Source organism: Trachypithecus francoisi, unplaced genomic scaffold (assembly GCF_009764315.1).
Source record: "Trachypithecus francoisi isolate TF-2019V2 unplaced genomic scaffold, Tfra_2.0 Lachesis_group16, whole genome shotgun sequence".
NCBI lineage: Eukaryota > Metazoa > Chordata > Mammalia > Primates > Cercopithecidae > Trachypithecus > Trachypithecus francoisi.
In genome coordinates this window covers 56,460,409-56,479,567 of record NW_022681461.1, presented here as the reverse complement: position 1 = coordinate 56,479,567, position 19,159 = coordinate 56,460,409, and the positions used below count along the sequence as shown (strand labels likewise).

The 19,159-nt window shown below is 36.6% G+C and overlaps 1 long non-coding RNA gene across 1 annotated transcript in view; it reads left to right on the top strand.

Moving 5' to 3' along the window:
• The first annotated feature begins 3,478 nt into the window (after positions 1-3,478).
• The window catches only part of LOC117098674, a 175,430-nt gene continuing 159,749 nt past the window's right edge, over positions 3,479-19,159 (top strand). The window contains exons 1-2 of the long non-coding RNA XR_004443533.1: positions 3,479-3,533; positions 13,140-13,216. This is a non-coding gene — a long non-coding RNA (uncharacterized LOC117098674). The remainder of the gene's footprint in view (positions 3,534-13,139; positions 13,217-19,159) is intronic.

The following is a 19,159-nucleotide window of genomic DNA, read 5'->3' as shown; positions in this document are numbered from 1 at the left end:
CAAATCAGTATTCAAAGTCCAGACCAAGGTTTCTGGTTTGGAAAAGAGGTTATATTTGCTTTTGGTGAGGGGTCAGAAACATTTTTCTACCTATTTATCGTCTTTGTAGATAATAAACAGTGTAATATATCGTTGGAATAAGTTTGAGAAACTGACAAAGCAAAAATATTTCCTAAAATCTAGACCTGAAAACACCTTTATATCCTAATAGTTCCTTTCTGTGCTACTTGTAAGTAAAAAAATGTTAAAAGTTGTCATTTGAAAGCCTATTCAATTTGTATTTGTATTTCTTAAGCATTTATCCTATTAAGTAGGAAATTGAGAGCATTTTTACTTCAAGTCATATAGCTCTGCCATTAGTGAGATCAAATTCAAGTTCTGCTCCATCCACTTAGTAACTGTGTGACCTTAAACAAAACTTTTATCATCCCTGAGTCTCAATTTTTTTATTGGAAACATGAGACACATGGTAGTGCTTTCCTCAGAGGGTGGTTATCAGGGTCGACTGAGGCAATGAATTTAAAAAATGTAGTCACATATCTGGCAGTAAACACTAATATAAACAGTTGTGATCATTTGAATCTTCTTCCGTGTAGAAAGTCATCTTGGCTAAAATAAGAATAAAAATATAACTGAAGGAATGGGGATGTTAGTAGCTCATCTTGCCTCTTTCCTGCTTAGGGGTAGAAACCAGCCACAACTCAGTCCTGTGCATTGGAAAGCTGGTGTAGGTTTTATGTTTACTCTTCAACAAGGACCCTTTTAGTCTTTTTAGAATCTGAGTTGACCCTGCAGCTAAGTCAATAATAGAGGAGGAAGTAAAGGACATTGAACAATGCCAAATTCTAGTGAAGCAGTCTCAGTACTGGGCATGGAAACATTTCTGCAGCCTAGAAAGAGCAAGTTCACATTGACATAGACACAGCTGATCACGAAGAGGTATCCTACCACCATTAAGGGAAATGCCAATGCTTTTCCTAGTTCTCTTGATGTCCTCCTCTTTCTATGCATACATCTCTGAAAACTTCCACATTAATATATTCCTAAATGGACAGGGATAGCACTTTTTTAAAAAAGAATTCCTGGGGGAATTTCTCCAGAAGCAATCATGAGAGAGCCAGGGCTGTTCTGGTGCTGGCAGAGTACTAGATCTGTTAGGCTGTCAGCTTGGCTTGCAGCTCTCTCTTGGTTGCAGCTACATCACAAGAACTTGGGGAGCATTGGGGAGCATTAGGCAGCCATATGAGGCTCTGGATGATTCTCTGACTGCCAATAACCTCATGAGTTTCAGACTCAAGAACACAAGTTTTGGTGATCAGGGAGTATTTGATTCAATAAGAAAGTCCCTGAAGTGTAAGTGGAACCAATCATGACGAGTTGAGAGGGTTGGGACAATTATGTCTTTAAGTATTTGCTGGGAAGTTTCTTATATAATCTTGTTTTTTGTTTATTTAATGGCCGGGGGATCGGGTTGAAGCTGTCACCAAATCTACCAACCTATTGCAGAATTCAGTTAGTTTTGCTCTTTTCTTTGGATCCGTTGCTGTGCATTTTAAATTATAACAGAATGTTTCAAAGATAATTACAGGATAGTTTCCTGGCAGGATACCTGCAGTTTTCCTGATCCCTTTTATTTCTACATACAGAGTAACTTTAGACATATAAATATGTGTATATTTGCTAGTTAGGCTGTCCTCTTTTAAGTAGAGATCAGATATATAATTTTATAATTCATTGAGAACAATTTTGTTCAGATATTTTGTCTTCTCTGTTGAATGTGTGATTAGGACTTTCTGTTAACAAATCAAAACACCTTTCAGATTTAGCTTAAGCATTACCCAGGCTCTTAGTATAATGATGAGAACATGATACATGCTTAGCACATTGACAAATGAAAAAGCTTGAATTGCATAAAGAAAAATACAGGTATTAAGCTAAAGAAGGAAGTTTTCAGAGACTCAAGATGGTAGTAGTAGGCTTACTTGGTCGTAGAGTTAAAGTAAATGTTCTAGATACTTTAGACTGCAAAAATAAATCAGAATAAAACTATGGTTGCAACCATTTTCAGAAGAAAATACAGGAACTGAAAATTGCTTTCTGTATTAAAGGATGGAATAATAGTATGGAAGATGTCATAAAGTTCAGGCTCTGGAGATAGACTGCTGGATGCAAATCCCGAGATTGCTCTTTCGATCTACGGGATCCTGGGCAAGTAGCTTAGTTTTCTCTTTTGTAAAAGAGGCATAACAATAATATCTGCCTCAGCAGCGTGTTGGTAGGATTTAAAGAAGTATCTCACATGAAGGGCCTGGCCAAGAGTAAACACTTAATAATGAGGACCATTATTATTACTACCGTTCATTATTCAGGAACATCATATACCTTTTACTACAACGTCTTGAGAAGATTTGAATGTTCTTCTTGGGTTTCTGGTTTTTGAAATCTAATTTCTTAGAGATACCAGAGGCAGAGAAGATGTAGTCAAAGGTGATAGTGTCTGTAGTGGCCTGATTATGTGTTAGATTTCCAGTTGTTCTCCAGATCCTGTACTGATGCTCTTTCCGTTTTCCCTTACTGTGCTGTTCTGTGCCCTGGTGACTTTGCTGGGCTCAACAGTTGCTTTAGTGGCATAGCCAGGACTGTGAGATTTGTCCTGCTTCCCCCTTTCTTATCAGATCCTGAAAAGGATAAAGATAGCATGCTATCAAATCTGAGGATACCATTGCTCTGAGAGGGAGAGCTAATGCCTGGATAACCAAGCAAGGATTCAGAGGTCACAAGTAAACTAAAAGATAAAATTTACTAAGATAAATACATAGTTTATTTTTAAAATTTTAATATAAAATGGTATTTAAGCACAGGCTTGGACAGAGTTGACTCAGTAATGTAGATAATTTTCTTGACTTTAAGGTCAGAATGAGACAGAAATATGAGCTGGTGCCTATTACATTCTGTAGCACAGTTGACTGTTGCTGTGTATGCAGGGTTTGGTCTAAACTTCTCAAGTCCTTAGATCTAAAATGATGTTCACCAACGTGGGAAGACTAAGCAGCTATCTAGACTCACTCACTAGGCAAGTGGTTTACTGGTAAATACTAATCTTGAAGTGTATGTTCTTTAAATTAAGGCATGATTTTATCTTCATTAATTAATAAAAGCAGACTATAAAGAACAGATTCATATTCTCATTATGCTATGCATTTCATGGATTTGCTCGTGGCTTACAGAAAGTCAGAAGTAACATTTAATCAGAAATGCTAAGGTTCTTTGGTCTACCAGAGACAAGGACAAGGGAGGGTAAACTCCCAGTACTATTTCTAATGGTCAACTCATATCTGAAATACTGTTTTTTAGTTTTGGTGCCACAACTTAAAATTGTTGTTGACAAACAATTGTAGTTAGGGGAGAGCAATCAGAATGTGGTAAGAATGGGAAGTATGTCATAATAAAAAGCGTTGACAGAACTAGTAAGTGCTTAGTTTGTAAAAAGGAGGTGTGAAGGAAATGTGGTTGCTCTTTTCATATACTTGAGGGTATGTCACGAATAGAGGCATTTGATTTATTCTGAGCTGCTCTTAGGGGTTGATCCAGGACCAATAGATATACATATCAGTTATACAGATTCAACAGAGGAAGGGCTTGCTGAACAGGAGATGTTAAAAAATACCATGGGTGGCCTAGATAGAAAACAAGCATCCCTCTTCATAACTGCTTAAGCAGAGACTGCCTAACCACAGATACTGAAAGACTGTCAAGTATAATGGGTAAGCACTGCCACTGGCGTGGATGCTCTTCTGGGCTCTGTATCTGCCCGTTACTAGCTAGGAGATCACAGAGAAGTTATCCTACGACTCTGTCTCAGCATCTGCTTCGTAAATCCTCATGGGTATTCATGGGTGTAAAGTAACACATAGTGAGAACACAGCAAGTGTTAGCATTTTGTATGATTGTTCTCTAGAAATGGCGTAGAGGGGATTTCTGTGAAAAGTAAAAGGTTTTGTTAGAGTTTTTCTATTTTAAGACTATTGCTACAATTACTTGTAATGATACAATCAAATTCTGTTAATTTTATGGGTAGACCATGGAGCCTATAAAATGCCATATATCTCCAAACAGGGACAATATGATATATTTCACTTTACTACCATAAATAAAACCCAAGTACAAATGGAGACATATAGATAAAATGAAAGAGATGGGCATATATTTTGTAAGGCTGTACATTGATAGCTATTCTGAAGAGACTGGCTTAAGCGTTAATTTTGGGAATTTATATTACCCATTCTATCTGAGTTATAGTGTACATAAACAGCATAAGGTATTTTATGTTAATTCTTGAGAGTGCTTTTCTAAATTTCATGTGAGTAAACCAGGCATATTGTTAACAATATAATTTGGGTTAAATTGAGCTCCTAGTAAATTGTGAATGGTTTGTTATTAGTCACTAGAATGCATTTACCCTGCTAATGCAGTATTGCAGCTTTTTATTATATGTTAATAGTTTAACAGCCAAAGTTAAGTGCTATTAATAAAATGGTGCAACTAATAGATCTCATTTGTAGTATTCTGTGGTTTTCTTCAACAATTAGTAAAGTTGAAATATGTGAGAAAAAGAATACAAAACAAAAGCAATTATTAGACTCGATATAGAGGATGGAAAACTTGAATTGCATGGTCTCAGCTAAAGCAAAGCAAGGTGTGGCACAGTGCCTGGTACATTGCTCTACAACAGCTTAATGCATACTGGTTGGTCAAGAAACAGTTCTATTGATGGCTTTATTCCCTTAAATTAGAATTCTTATTCTAGCTGTGTACATACAGGTAAACTAAGCAGAGAATTGATATTTGTTTGCTAGATTAAGAAAAAAAAGTATATGAATACTGTATTCTATTCTGTCTTCATTTTCTACTGTAGTAGATTATTTCTCTCCTATAGATAATTTTTACTAGCTTTCTGCTTTATTTTGTCTGTGTAGAAGTGGATAATATGATCATAATATATAATAGAGTAGAAATGTGGGAGCTTTTAAATTTTTCCAAACATGAGTTGGGTGTTCTTGAGCAATGAGTACATCCCAATTTAAATAATTGAGATAAATCTAGAGTCCAGTTTTCAAGTCTAAAAGCATAATGATATAATTACAGAGTAGAAAAAATATGACTTCATAAATATAAGTACAAGGTTTTAGGGGATGTCCTCCACAGTACACTCAATGTCAGTCAATAATGTGATTAAACCTCAGAGAACATAAACACATTCTCCTACTGCCCTAGTACCCAGAGGGAGGGCCAAGATTCCTGTTCTACCCAGCACTAGTCAACAACTGAGAGTATTGGGTCATATTAGAGAAAATGTACTTTATGAAAATGCACATAACATTCTAAATCTAAATCCAGGAGTCAAAAATCTATTTTCTGCCAGAGGTCTTCATTGTCTTTACAGATGCACTAGGGCTCTTCTGCTTTGCATTTCTTCCCATCAAAACTTGCCTGACCTATGTTTCTTTTTTTCATTCAGGATCCTCCTAGGGAATTGGCTAATTACCTGGATTAATTACAACCAAAGAGTTGGTGGCTTATAACTTGCTATATCAAAATCAAATTTCTACTTCAATAGCATTTACTTACCCATAGCTTTTCCCCCAGAGTGTGTATAATGTTGGTGGGGCTTTCTCACATTAGATTAGAAACAGTTGCTGAGATACGAGGAAAGCATCTTTCTTCCTGCCTTTCATGTAATGCAAACACTAGAGCATTTACATTCTTTTATTTGTTAATCTATTTATTTAATCACAAACATCTATTAAGCCCCTACTATTTTCAAGTCATTCTGAAAGCCTCTGGATAAAATACAGAGATGAATAAGACAGATTCCTTAAGGATATTACAATTTAGTAAGATAGATAATAACAAATACATGACTACTAATAGTACAAGGCTTAATGGGATAAGGACCATGGAAGAAGGAGGTGGGGGACAAAGTAGCGTGGACTTAAAGAGAAAGGAATCTCTCGTCAATTAAACCAATCAGATTACTTCATGGACAAAATTAAAGCATTTTGTTATTTAATGTAAAATGAAGAGAAAAAGGTGCTAATGGAGGTGTGAACAAACTGGTATTCCACCAAGAAGGCCCTCTTGCCCATGGGGTTTTCCTCTTATTTCCAGATCATAGAAATGATCATAAAATGTTTTTCGCATTATGCAAGTATTTATAGCATTTGTCTGATTTTATCCATGCTCCTAGCCAAAATAAATAATCGAAAGATTTTTATTTAGTATACCTCTATCTTCATTGATTTTACTATTATGTGATCTCTCCCTCACCGTCTTCCCCCTTTCCCTCTTTTTTCCTTCCACTAATATTTACTGAGTGGATCCAATGTGCTAGGTACTGCAGTGGAGGTTGATTTAGTGATGTATGAGGCATAGTTCCTGGTTTCTGATGACATCAGCCTAGATAAAGCTGATAAGTGCCTATACTGAAGAGGGCAGCAAATATACACAGATCAAGGCATTCGTTCTCTTCAGGAAACAGAAGGTAGATTCCCATGCCTTTACAGTGTGCAGATAGTTTCTGTGAATGTGGACTCTCTGAGAAGGCTTCGTAAAGTACCTATTAACCTCTCATTGTGTCTTTAGGTTAGCCTATCCCTGTACCTGCCAAAAACAAGGAAGATGATTGAAAGCAAAATCCCCATACCTCTTATCTGGAGTGTTAGGCTTATTCCAAAGTACAGCCACTTGATTTTCCCTCTAGTCTGAACTCCATTTCTTCTCATGTCCACTTATAACCCATGTATAATTAAAACCCAGGCTTCTTTGTAGAAGCTTTATTTGTAGAAGCTTTGTTTGTAGTAGCTAAAACCTGGAAGCAACTCAGATATCCACCACAGGTCAACAGAATAACAAATTGTGGTACATTCAAACAATGGAATACTACCTGGCAATACAAAGAACAAGCTGTTGACATATACAACAACATGGATGAATTTTAAAATAGTTACACTGAGTGAAAGAAGCCATCTGTGTAAAAATACATACTATATGATTTCATTTCTACAACTTTAAAAAATGCCAACTAACCTGTAGTGATAGAGAACAGATCAGCGATTGCCTGGAGGGAAAGCATATGGGGAGACTCAGGAAGGAAGGATTACAAAAGAACATGAGAAAACTTTGAAGTGATGGATGTGTTCACTATCTTGAGTGTATAGTGATATTCTCATTGGTATATACATGTGTCAAAAGTTTATTGCATGTCAGTTATGCTTCAACAAAGCTGCCAAGAACAAAACAAAAACAGGCTCCTATTGTAATTATTTGATCTCTGATTCCTTTAATAGACTCTGAGCAACGTGATGAGAGTGAACAGGACATCCTCATTCAGTGATGTATCCCCAGTAAATGGTCCAAAGTGGGTATTCGGTAAATACTAGTCAAATGAATAAAGAAGTGGTTAAAATAAATTGCCATTGAGCTATCTAATATTTTGATCTTGCTTTGGTTCACATATTAAAATGCTGATCATGTCAGAATATTATTCATTACCCATATTATTTCCCTTGTTGTAAAGTCAACTATAGCATAAATGTCCTTGAAGTAGATTTTTTTTAAAAGGCGGCTTTATTCCCCATCTACAATAAACCCAGAGTGAACTATCAATTTTAATAGGAATTTATATTAGAAATTAAAGCCACAAAAGGTTAGTAAACATCAATACACAGCTAAACATGTTGCTTATAATATTTAGTATAACTTCTAAAGGAATACCACAGTGTGTAATCCCATTTGGATAAGTGAATTAATGTTATAATAAAATCACTACTAACTTCAGCTTTGCCAAATGTTTATGACTACAGATGAATGTCCATCACATCAGTGGGGAGACTGAGTTCAGTTTCTTTAGTTTATGAGTATGGTTTCTGAACAGAGATGGGAGGCAGAAGTCTGGAGTCTTATGTGCATCCTTTTTATTGCTTTCAGCGTCATCATTTTTAAATTATGATTTTCTTTTTAGCTTAGAGGTCATTAGTCATTCAGAACTTTCCTCTACAAAATTTTCAACTCTGTCCGAGGCATTTGAGAAATTATGAGGGAGTTAAACCTGGAGTCTGTCTTGGAAACTGGTCTATCAGTTTCTTCCTAGTACCCTCAATGGCAACACCATTATGCATTAAAATGGTAAAAGCATACATTGTGACAATCCCATAAACAGCCTTCTATATAAATGTAAACACCAAGGCCGAATTGCCTCAAATGTGGCAGCTCTTACTTTTTAACAGTGTTTTATATTCTCCGTACTTATTCATTTCACTGACTCCCTACTGCAATGCTCACTTTGCCTGCCAGCTTCCCTCGCCTTAAAATAGTTGTTTGAGCAGCTGTGAGTGCTCTCGATGACAATTGCTTTTGTGATTTACTCAAAATCCTGACAATTTTTAGGTCTGGAAGAATAAAAAGCCTAAGATCTCTGGGGATATCACTGTTCAAGATCATATTTAATCTTCCTGTACTGTCTTCCCTTAGTACTTTTCTGTTTCAGTACACTGCCACGGGAGTTGTGGAAGACACCCTCTCCCATTGCCCCCCTCTGCCAGGTATTATCTTGAAGCTCTATTCTTTTATTTCATTTGGTGCCAATAACACTTTTTTTTTTTTTTTGGCTGCACTCACCAAGAATAATAGATAGTAGCTCAGCTTGCAGGGTATAATTTGTCCCCTAACATTCATGTTCTAAGTTGCTGTTAAACTATCTGTTGAATATTTGCGGATTACATTTAAAACGTGGTCATTAGTACTGGTTCATCTTTGGTTGACAATAGGAAACAGGAAATTAAGAAGAATTAGCTGGTCCTGGATCTTGAAAGTCTAAATTCATTATAAATATAAAGAAACTCCTATTTCATAGAGCTTCTCTGTGGTTTTAAAACATTTTGACACGAAAAACTGCATTGTCTAACTTTAAAATGTCACCACTTTTCCACAGGCAAATTAATCAAGAAAAAAAGTCTGTTGTGACTTGATGAAAAGTCCACAAATATACATAGATATCAGACACTTGGCATTAGCATAAAGATAAAAAAAAATCCAAACCAGTCAAGTGTATGTTTCCCCATTTACATGATAATAAACATTTCTTGTATCTTTCACACTGTTTACGTAGATTCCTTTTCCTTATGACTTATGAGATTTTTGCAAACCTTTTAGGATATTTCTCAGTTAACTCCTATAAAAATATAATTGACACTAGGTATAGTTGCTCTAAAAAATTGGAAGAAATAATATCTACAATTTGTCTAAATGGTTTACATATTTTGTTTTGATACCAAAAAAAAAAAAAAAACCCAAACCTACTGAGTTTGTACTATAATAACCCTCATTTTACAGATGTGAAAATGAGAAAACTGAAGCTTGGAAAGTTTAAAAAATTTTTCCAAGGACTCATGCCTAATAACTGGAAATCCAGGCTGAACTCAGGGCTGTAGGGACCAAAGCCTATATCTAGTCTAGCCATAATACCCCTGAGATGTGCTGAACTTCCCTTAGGATGCTGTGGAAGGAGAAAATAGAATTTTTCCTCTCCAGTTTGGATGTCTGCCATAAAGCAAGTCATAAACTATTAGAACTAGTTTTGTAGTGAATTTAAATATAGAATTGAGTTGGGAGAGGTGTTGTTGAATTATTTTTGTGTTTTCAGGTTTAATTGTGAACAAAAGTAACCTAGGCATTGTCTTGGTCTGTTCTGGCTACTACAAAATACCATAAACTGGTAGCTTATATACAACAAAATTTATTTCTCATAGTTCTGGAGGTGGGAAGTCCAAGATTAAGGAGTGGGCAGACTCAATGTCTGGTGAAGGCCTGCTTCCTGTTTCATAGACAGCTGTCTTTTTTTTTTTGCCATGTCGTCATGAGACAAAAGGGTTAAAGGAGCTTTCTGAAGTCCCTTTTATGAGGGCACTAATTTTATTTGTGAGGGCTTTTCACTCATGACCTGCTTACCTCCTGAAAGCCCCGCCTCCTAATGCCATCACCTTGGTGGTTACAATTTCAACATATGAATTTTGTGGGGGACACTAATAGCCAGTCTGAAGCAGACATCTTTGGAAATTTTTACTTAGACGCATGTTTGAAGATGATGATTCTCTAGGCTTTAGGGCTTAGAGAGTAAGGGTGATTTAACATTTTTCTCAGGTGATTCTCATGGTGGTTATTGGGTTAGATGTCTTCTAAAGGATCATATAACCTTGTGATTTTATTAGTATGACTTGAGGATTCCAGGAGCTGGTCTCATCTCCCCATTCCACACCCTCTGCACCATTTCCCACACTCAGAAAAGCATTCCTTTATTGTGCAGTGCTTTCTCTTATTCAGATGAAGAAATTACTGGGAAGTCACATTTTGTACATGATCAATCACATACAATTTAGAGAGTAGTGTAGTGTCTGAAAGATAGCACTAAGTTAAAATTCAGAAGTGCTTCTTTCACCATCACAAAATGACTATTCGTTCTTTTATATCCGTTACTTTCACAAACCTGAAGAATAAAGGATACTCAACATTTTCTTGTGTAAAATTGGTGTATGACCTGTTACCAACATTGATTCAACAAACCTTTTTTTTTGTAAGCTAGTCTGAAAAAAACCCAAAAACCAAAACAAAAAAAACAGACACTGTTCTAGATGCTTTGGATACCTAGGTGAGCAAACTAAATTCATCTCTTTTCTGGACAAGATACTATAACCCACTGAAGCAAATGGACCAATGAAAGAATATGGGAATATAGATTTGCCATCAAGTGAAATCTGCTTGTCAAGTGTTGGCCTTGTAGAATAGACTACTAATTGTTGCCTAATATTTGTTTTTTTCATCATCCACATAAAAGAATTTGAAGCTGTATGCAGAAAACATCAGCCAACCTTTTTTTCTTTTTTTGGCAGTGAAGTGTGATCATGTAACTAAGTTCTGATCAACAGGATAAATAGGAAAATACATGTGGCAGTTTCTAGATACCTGATGGATATCGTTTGTCTCTAGTTTTAGTCCCTTCCCTCTGTCCTGCTGATTGGAATGTGGACAATGGTCAGAGCTTCATTTTGGATCAAGAGAATGAGGGAAATTCCTTAAGGCATAGTAGAGCAAAAGATCAGAGAGGGCCTGAGTCCTTGGGAAGTTTGGGAAACAAAGCCACCATCCCATCCCTGGATTGTTTTCCTTGGGAATTTTACATGGTTTTCTGAGAATAAATTGTGGGAAGATGGGGATCTGATCTAGTCTGGGAATCAGGAAACTATTTCCCAGAAGTGGTGACACTTCAGCATGTATTTGAAGGTTAGGTGGATGAAGTTCTGAGGATGAGGTGTACTGGGGGAGGAACAGTAAGGGAGGATTTCAATCTATAGGAAGAAGGTTATTGTGAGAAAATAATGCATGTGAAAATAATTTGCAAGGTAGCATTGCTTTAACTGTAAGACATTCTTATTATAAAGTTTGTGCTTCTCATGTCATGATTCAAGGGCTGTTTGCAATTAATTAACTGCCCACATCTCACCACTTTCATCTTATTACCCCCTGCCATAGATTTTGGACTAGGCTCATCAATTTGTAGTTTCCTTCTTGCATTCTTCTCTACTAACCTTTGCCATTTTCAAATGACCCTTTAAACTCTGTCTTCTTCATGGAGAATGTTCTAAATAACCCTATCCTCCTCCCCAGAGCTCTGATACCTGCAATTCCTTCATCTGTTTTCATCTGTACTCATTCTTAGGCTATATGACTTTCCCTATATTTTTCTTCTATATCTGTTTTCTCCATTTCCTGTATGGATTATCCAAGAGCAAGGACTATTACCATACTATCTTTTATTTCCTGGAATGCCTAACTTAGACTTCTGGCCCAATACATTTTGTTGACTGAATGGCTTGCACCAGGTTGAAAGTCCTTTCCAGCAGTCCTGCCCATAGATGCTGACTGTTTAGTGACAAGGCTCTTTGAGGACCAGTCAAATGTAATCATTCCTCATCTTGAAAGCTTCAATATTAAGGGTGGCCCTGAAAAATTCATCAGGGGAATAAAGTTTTGCTTATCACGTCTGCTGCCCTGAAGGCCTTCAGGTAAATGATGGCAGATGGATTGAGGCTATAATGGCCAAATGCAATATTAAATCTACTTTCTGTCTCTCTCTGGTCTGCCTAGTAGATTTTGATGTATTGAGTTTTACATTTAGGAACCAATTTCCTTTTGATAAATTCATGCTCCAGGCTGTACAGGGCTGGCCATTGCATTAGAGACATTCAGACAAATGATCAGATATGCAGGCAGAGTATGTCATCCATGAGGTGGGTGGCTTCTCCTGAGGTCTTTGATTGTGGAGAGCATTTGACTCTTCTTACTCAATTCTGGCACTGCTGGCTATGAAAACAGGTACAGAGAGTTTGCCGTCTTTGGGGACTTTTCTACCTCATATTCATTGAACCTTTGCACTTGAGTCCTTCCATAAAAATTCAATGCTAACACTGATAAGCAAAATCTCAGCTGTACAGAGCCAGGGGAAAATTAATTACTGCAGATAGTTGAGGTTCCATATTAATTGAAAGAGCTGACCCAGCTAATGTAAGTATATTTTTTCAATGTAAACATTTTTGAAGAGACTTTCTTTAAAATTTTCCATTTGCCTCTTTGCCTTTTTACCTGTAAAATATGCAAAGTATTTCCATTTTATAAAGATTCATGTATTCAAATAACGTTTGTTGAGTATCTATTATATGCTGAACACTAAAGTTAGAAGTATAGAAAATAAATTGTCTCTGACCTCAAGGAGCTTACAGTCTAGAAAGTGATTGGCAAACCTTTTCTGTAAAGGGGCAGATAATATTTTTGGCTTTGCAGGCCATGTATTCTATATCACAACTAATCTGCTATTAGAGTGCAAAAGCAGCTGTAAGTCCTAAGCCCATTTTATTCATCTGTCAAACACCTAATCATCACTAAGACTCTTAGACTGTTCGTAGGAAACATTTCCTAACCATGACAAGTAGAAAAAAGCTACTCCCTCTTCTGTGTTCTGCTATATTCAGTACAGCTCTTTATCAGAGAACCTCTAACTCTCTCCTATGTCTGTTTTCTATTTGTAAAAGGAGTCCGAGCAGAGAACACAGTCTCAGCAAAGCCATAAAGACATGGACTGTTCTGGGATGTTTGCTAATTAAATCAGGTATGAAGATGAGCGGTCTAGTACAGTAAAGTGTGGGGTGGGGGTGTGATCACTGGGGCTGGGCACTGGCCAGTCCGTTTGGACTTGATTCAATATAGATTAAAGGTCTACTAAAGGACTTTCTGAAGGGGAATTATGTGATCAGATTATTATTCAGAAAGATAACTTTAGTAGCCTGGTGAAGTGGGTTAAGACTGGAGAAAAGGAGAACAGATGGATGGCAGCCAGACTGCTAGGATGATTGCCAAAGAAGCCAGAATACTGCTTTTGGTGCAGAGGTCTTGGTTGTCACCCTTACGTAAGATCAAATTGCACAATAGAACCATGACAAGGATGGGCCCTGAATTGGAATCGGAAATTGTTCTAGGATCTAGTCTTAGCAATTCTCAACTGTGTAACTCTGGAAAAGCCATTTACCCGCTTTTGAGTTTATATTGTTAGTTGAAACATGAAGAAGTGATTTAATAAATTTCGAAACTATTTTTTAGCTCTACATATAAGTAAGTTAATTGCTTGACTTCCAGCTATAGTTTTCCATATAAGAATTATTCTCCATCCTTCTGCCCCTCTTTTGCTTAATTTGGGAAATCTTAAGAATAACTCCTAATATTTTTGAAGAGTACCATTTAGGGCTTAGTTTTACAAAAGTTATCTTGAAGAAACTTCGAAGACACCTTAGAATTTTTCTCTTGTTCTCCTTCACCATCAACCCCTACTGAATCTCCTTGTGAAGTATTTATTTCTTTTCTTTTCTTTTCTTTCCTTTTCTTTTCTTTTCTTTTCTCAATTCCACATCCTGCTCCTGAGTTATTATTCCTTACCCTGGCGTTTGTGGCCTTTCACTATGACCCTACATTATTTTTCCATGCTCATTTTCTCTTCCTTTCCATGCATTAGTCAAAAATACTCCTCTGCTTTGAGCCTATTTCTTTGGTATGTATCACGTGGTACTATAATAATTACCTCATTGTCTGTCTCTTCAGTAAGGCTGGGACTGTGGCTGATTTATCCTTGTATCTCCAGAGACCAGTACAGTGCCTAGTACACACAAAAAACTCAATTAGTGCTTGAACCCATGGAAGGCTTCAGTTTATGTCAGTTCTCCTGTCTCCCTAGAGTATCTTTCTCATCTTTCCTGTCCAGTCCATGCTACTTGTCTCCTGGCTTCAAACACAACCCTTTGCATGACACTGTTGCTGTGTGCCTCAACAGGCTGTGAATTCCCCTTCTCAGAGTTTCTTATAGTACAGTTTTCTTTACTTCTCTTTTGCATTTATCTAATTTTTGCTTATATTTTAGTTATGTAGGGATCCCTTCCCTCTACAAGACAGTAATATCTGCAGCACAAGGATCTCTATCTTATTTTGTATCTCCTCTAGCATCTATTGCAATTCTTATCATCAATAGCTGCTCAATTAAGGGATTCAAAGTGAAATGAGGAATCAACCTTACTGCAACCCAGACACTATGCAAATTGGGCTGCCTCTTTCATGACAAACAACCATGATTTTTGTAGAAATGGACAGTATCAGCTGTCTTCTTCTACTGTGGTCTGATTCTGATAACCTGGGACAATTGAAAGCAAACTTCCTAGAGGAAAAAAAGGAGTTCACAATCTCTGCATTCTAAATGCTAGAAGGGATTTACCTGTGGGGTCTACAAGCAACAATTTGCATCCTGGTTTATGTGAAAGATAGAAAGCCCAAGCATCTGAGTGGGGCTGCTGACACAGCAGGGATTCGAGAAGCAGCCACGGGAGCAGAAGCAGGGGCTCAGGGCCAGAATGAAGAAATTAATAATCCACTTATTATTCAGAACAGTGAATGGCTGCAGGCTATTGGCAAGAGGTTTAGCAATTATCTGATTAACTGCTAATGTTACACCAAGAAACCTCTTCAAGACTGTACTTTTTTTGTTAAAAGTCACAGAATGGTGAGAAGCTGCTATTTTGTGCAAAAAGCTGAGAGCTGCAGGTAGGTGGGCCATACTGAGACCCCGGTGGGCTGTCACTCTTTCAAAGTTAGAAGCAAATGGCCATTTTTGCCGCTGTTATAACTCTTCCTGGAAATATCAGCTTCTCTATGGCACCATAACTCAAATTTAATATGAGAACTGAGGTTGTTTTCCTTTTCATTTTGAGCTCTTGCTTAGAACAGGAGGACCAGGTATCTATCTTTTCAGTGGGAGTTTAGAAAACAGCCTTGCATATCTCAGCCCTGTGACACCCAAGCCACACCAGGGCAGGAAGACATGGACCCTTGCTATGTGCTGTCCGTCAGTTCAAACTTCACCAGTCTCTGCCGTGTGCTTAGTTACTTCCAAGATACTGCCCTTATTTAAAAGCCATATGCCACCACTGTGGCATGCAGGTCTTCTGTTTGCGCCTATTCCTGCTTTTCTTTAGTCCACTCATCTATTTGAGTAGTCAAAAAGAATTGCAAAGCCCACGCTGTCTTGCGAGGAAAACTTGATTAAGATTCATCAAGACTAAACTGTGTGGGCTGATAGTAAGCCACCTTCTCCAACATTTAAAAATAAACTCAGTCCTTAATTGTATAAAAATACATGTGAAAGTACTTCTTTCTAACCAGCAGTGATAACTAGAATCATCACCACAATTGACCCCCTTTACTTTGTGTTCCTGATGATTCAGGATTTTGTAGGATGTGTCTGTAATAATGGTGAAAAGCAATTTCCTATTTCTACTGATAATATCCTAGAGTATTCTCAGCAAATTCCACTCTACCTTTCACCTTCCAACTGTAAATTCCTCCTCTCCCCTCCAATCTGTGGGGGAAAATGGACTTCTCAAATGCAAACATTTGATGTAATTTTTCAGTGGGGTAATCATTGATGTCAGTATCAGGGAAAGGTTAAGCAAGAGAATGTTTACATAAAAACTTTTTACTTTGTAACAGTTCATGAAACAGAGGTGCTCTGAAAGCAAAGGCATTTTGCAGCTGAAAAGGCATTTAAGTGAGAAAATCAAATCCTGTATAGAAGTATTACAGTAGCTTTATTCTAAAATTGGTTAATGGAAAGTCTTTTATGAAGATATCAATTATACCATGGCTAAAAAGTCAATTATCTAGTAATTGGAGGGTGAAATAATGGATTTACCTTAGGTAAATTCAAAGTCATGTTTGAAACGTAGCTCTTCATTATTGCATCTTTGACATACAAAATTAATTTTATCTATATAATGGTATTCATTAAACGCAAAGGTTTAGTGATAAATGTCTTATACAAATTTGAAAACCGCTGTATGAAAACAAAGAGGGGGTTGAATTTTTAACCAATTCTATTGGTTTTTTGAAATTACTAATCCCACGTCTCCTTATCACATGCTTAAAATAAATTTGACTATTAAGTTTCAAATTTATATTTTCTTAACAAAATACATTAAGGATAAAAAATTGATTTGTATGTTGTCATTATTCAAGGCCTGTTTTGGTTTTAGCGAGTCTTCAGTGAGAACAAGAACAAGCAAGCTTAGCTAAGAACTTTGGCTGTTGTGTGGACATCATTCTTACACTGCTGCTTCAATGCTCTTTTTCTTCTCTGTGTAAGAACACTGTCACGCAGAGGCAGCAATGATTTTTTTCAGAAGATCAGTAGGCTCAGTAAGGGCTGTATCCTGTATTGCTTCCAAAAGAAGGGAGCCCCACTAGTTTCCTGACTAATAGATATCTCCAGGTAATCAGAAAGTGGTAGGAAGGACTTTCCAGGGCTTACACAGATTGACTGAGTGACAGCCCAGTGCATCTTCCTCTGAGAAGTAATCAATTTGTGTTCTACCCCATTGCTACTCCCTTCTTTAATCCCTGAAACCGAGAATCTAGAATTTATTAAAGCTATTCAGTCCTTGATTATCCTTAAGTCAAAATCAGCTTCCAGGCATGCAGTTTGACAAATCTCGAATTTTGTATCACATTCAGTTATTTATTCATTAAACACATAATTGAACACCTGCCTAATGTGTTTCAGATACTGTGAAGATCTTGAAATTTACTTTTATGTAGAAGATTAAAATGTAAACATTTGAAAACTTTTCTACTATTGGTATTTTATATCATTTACTGATCTTAAAAACAGATAAAAAGGAAAATAAAAGAAACACCAAACGGTTTGATTGTTAGCCAGGTAATTAGTTTCTAACATCTGAGCTGCAATTGCAATGACAACACGTGTTGCAGCCAGTGTCATATTAGAACTTTTCTTGTCTGTTTCCCCTTCTAGGTTGTAAGTGCTCTCATGCCAGAATGTTAATTATTATAATCATGAGTTTTGCAGTCCTAAGAAATTACACTGCACGAGGTAGACAGTGCATAATGCTTATTGAATTGGAAGGGAAAGATTTCACAAATCTCCTACAGGGTTTTAGTTTCCTTTAAGACACCTTTTTGTGAGCTATGTGCCAAGCCCTTACTCAGGGTAACTGTTGAAGAAAAAGAGGCAGTAGGAAAGCCTCTATTCATGGAGGATATGAGCTAGGGGCAGTGGGAAAGGACTCATGGCATGGAATGATTAAAGACACTTACTAATCAACTTGTGAGTGAAGGGAGAGAATAGTGTCCCATAGTGTGATCCAACATGCAATTTCTTGAATCTTGAGGAATATTCTTTGATTGCTTTACATCTGACAATTGCTCTCATGTTGAATTATCTCAGTTATAAAGTTAAAACTTTTATTCTGTAGTAATATTTTTACAAATTATAGACAAGTTAGTAAAACACTGCTTCAGTTTCTTAAGACAGAAAATTTCATAACAAAAAACTTGCAGACCTGGAGAATACGATTGAGAAATACTGGAATGTAGAAAGAGTTTACCTGAGCTGTGTTCTTGCCCAATTCTGCTATTGACTGGCTCCAGTATCTATTGGACAGATCTCTAACACTTCTGTAGCTTTCCCACTTTTAAAATGAATGTCCCAATTCTGGGGCAAGTAATTCTGTTTTTACATGGAGTGGTTCTTCTTATTTCTGTTTTTAGATTGATGACTTATGGAGGCAAAGTGAACCAACATGGAAAATAATTTATCCACTTTCCAGAACATTCCTCCAAATAATCAATAAAGGCTGATACTTCACAAAGATATAGTGGGATGCCTAAACTGAGTATTTTAGGACAGCCAAATGTTAAAAGTGTTTTATGTGCCTGTGGCATAATTTTAACCTTTCTTTGCCTCTGCTAACCTGCTAGACAGGTTCAATACCTGGTTCAGTATGTCTCTACAAGTCCCTGTGTGTCTGCCTGTGTGTTTTAAGTTTACCTGTTTAAAGAAGGGTGAGGAGCTCTTCAAGACGGAATTCTGAAGAGCCAAAATGTAGCAAACTGACCATGAAAGGTGCCTCCAGTTGTGTTACATAGACCTGACAAAATAGTTATTTTGTAATTGTAGAAGGTATATTTGGTACTAAATAGAATATACTTATCTTCCTTGTCAGGACTTCTTTCTAGTTTTTCAAAGTGATAGGCATTTGGCTAAAATGTTGTTGATGGAAAACACAGAGTTTGCAGTTATTGAACAGAAAAATATTTGTAAAAAGCCAACACCAAACGATAAAAATAACAATATAACAATAAAAATAATACAAATAAAAATACAGTATAACAGCTATTATACAATCTAATGTTTATATCGTACTATGTATATATTAAATAACTATAGATTATTTAAATAGGCAAGACTGTACTTGAAATTTAAATGTCCAGTGCCACTTATGAAACTGGAATACGGAGCTAAAGAGAAAATACTCAAACTGGAAAGTAATTGCAATAATAATAATAATGTAGTTAAATAATAAGAGTGCTCACCTACTATAGAAAATGGAGTTGCACAGTGGACCTGATTCTTTGGTTGGAGAGTTGGATGTCTCAGGGTGTCTTTAACATTCATTCATTCAGCAAATAATGATTGAAAGTCCGTTTTGTGTCAGAT